Genomic DNA, 2118 nt, shown 5'->3' on the forward strand with positions numbered 1-2118 from the left:
CAAAAATGATTTTGGTAATCTGGAGATCGACTGCAGTGACGGGGAAACTCCAGGTCCCCCCAAGGCTCAAGCCATTTTCCTGCTCCCCACCGCACCCCTCGCCCCCCAAGATAGGAAAGTAACTGGGGTGTATGCCAGTTGGTTCAAAGAGACTTCTTGGGCATCTCTCCTGCAGGGATGTTGCAAAGGAAAGTGGAGTTAGGAGTTTTGGGCCCCTGAGATGGATCCGGGGAACTCCATCAGTGGCTATTAGCCACAAGGTATAGATAGGGACTCTGGGGCAAGTGATGCTCTGTCTTCTTGGTGCTTGGGGGGGAGGGTCAACAGTGGGAGGGCTTCTGGTGTCCTGGCCCCACTGCTGGACCTCCTGATGGCACCTGGTATTTCTGGCCACTGTGTGATACAGAGTGTTGGACTGGATGGGCCTTTGGCCTGATCCAACATTGGCTTCTCTTATGTTCTTATGTTCCCCCACATCAGGTCTCAAAGCCAGGAGCAGAGACTCAGCCAGAGAAACACGAATCCATCCAACACTTTGCAGCACGGCAATGATGCAAATGTAATTTCTGCTCCATTCTGGGTGGGCCCTATGGCACCGCACCCCACAGAGGTCCCTGTTCTCCCCTGGTGCCACCCCCAAATTTTGGGGGGAGTTTCCCAGCCTGGATCTGGCAACCCCATGCCCCATCCCCTGCCGGTGGCCGGGGGCGGAACTGGCAACATATGAAATAAAAAGAAATTCAGCTAAAGAACTGAGCAAATTCACTTCTTTGACAGCAAGATGCCACCTTGTGACGCATTCCTGGAAAGAACCGTAACCTCCAACTTTCTTTCCCACACCCCCCCCTTCTTCATGAGTCTATGGAACACACAATTAAGTATATCTCAGCATAACTGACAGGTTTATAGGGCTTGGTAATGCGTGCATCTTTCGGGAGTGGAGGGCGGGGTTTCGGCAGGAGAGGGACCTCAGCAGGGGGTAATGCCGCAGAGTCCACCTTCCAAAGCAACCATTTTCTCCAGGAGAACTGATTTTGGTAATCTGGAGATCAACTGTAGTAACGGGAAGACTCCAGGTGCCACCTGGAGGTTGGCAACACTGGGTGTGTGAGTGTTCAGGCTTCTTGTATTTAAGCAGATCAGGGTCTCGGTCTTCTCTGACTTCTGTCTAGCCAGTCCCTTAAAGATGGATTGACTTGCCGCTGTGCTCTGTGTTGGTGTGTGGTTTGTTTCCCCCCCAGGAGTTTCTTGTAGCCCTAGAACATCAATCTGTAGTTTTATAGAAAAGTTGGGAGTCCTTATGAGGTAAACTACTGGCTGCTTCAAGCCCTCCAATCACTCTGGAAAGGTTGCAGGTGGCTGGAGTTGGTTCCTTATTCGCAATTCCTTATTCATTCCTTAAGGTAAAGGTTCCCTTGCTCGAAAGCCAGGTGAATCCGACTCTAGGGTTGCGGTGCTCATCTCCGTTTCAAAGCCGAAGAGCCAGCGTTGTCCGAAGACGTTTCCGTGGTCATGTGGCCGGCATGACTAAACACCAAGGCGCACCGAACACTGTTACCTTCCCCACCGAAGTGGTCCCTATTTATCTACTTGCAATTTCTTGCTTTCGAACTGCTAGGTTGGCAAGAGCTGGAACTAGAGATAGGAGCTCACTCCATCATGCGGCAACCAGGTCTCGAACTGCTGAACTACCGACCTTCCACAGCCTGCAGTTTAGCGTCTTAACCACTTGAGCCACCGCAGCTCCTATTCATTCCTTAGCCGTGACTTATTCATGATATCATGCAGAAATACTGAGGAGAGTTGGAAATCTCTGAACCCCAAAATAAGGTCTGGAACACCACATATCACACACACACACACATTCAGGAGACTCTCCCCTTCAAGAAGATATATCCGGTTTCCTGGTCCAAAGCACGGTTCTTGTACCAGCCGCTCCAAAGTGCAGTGCCCGCAGTACAATCACACAGGCTGACACTGGGGCCGGTCACGGATAAGGAATGAATAAGGAACTGCGAATAAGGAACCAACTTCAGCCTCCTTGTGCACCGTTTGCCTCCTCATAGGCAATACTCCATCTCTTTAGGCGTCCCAGTAGTAATGTATGGTGGCAAGAGT

This window comes from Gekko japonicus, unplaced genomic scaffold (genome assembly GCF_001447785.1).
Source record: "Gekko japonicus isolate JY-2015 unplaced genomic scaffold, Gekko_japonicus_V1.1 scaffold6379, whole genome shotgun sequence".
Taxonomy (NCBI): domain Eukaryota; kingdom Metazoa; phylum Chordata; class Lepidosauria; order Squamata; family Gekkonidae; genus Gekko; species Gekko japonicus.